Genomic DNA, 202 nt, shown 5'->3' on the forward strand with positions numbered 1-202 from the left:
GGCGGAGCATAGTTGCGGACAAGGGATCGATGGCACCTGTCTGTCCGTCGGACGGGACGTGGCGGGCAGGGGGCTGATTTCACAGGATTGCACACAAACACTGGTCAACGTAGAAGGTGTGTGGGAGTGCGTGCGTGTGTGTGTGTGTGTGTGTGTGGGGGGGGGGGGGTTAAAATGTATGACAGCGGTGTGCGTGTGTGTG

The sequence above is a fragment of the Aplysia californica genome, unplaced genomic scaffold (assembly GCF_000002075.1).
Source record: "Aplysia californica isolate F4 #8 unplaced genomic scaffold, AplCal3.0 scaffold00030, whole genome shotgun sequence".
Taxonomy (NCBI): domain Eukaryota; kingdom Metazoa; phylum Mollusca; class Gastropoda; order Aplysiida; family Aplysiidae; genus Aplysia; species Aplysia californica.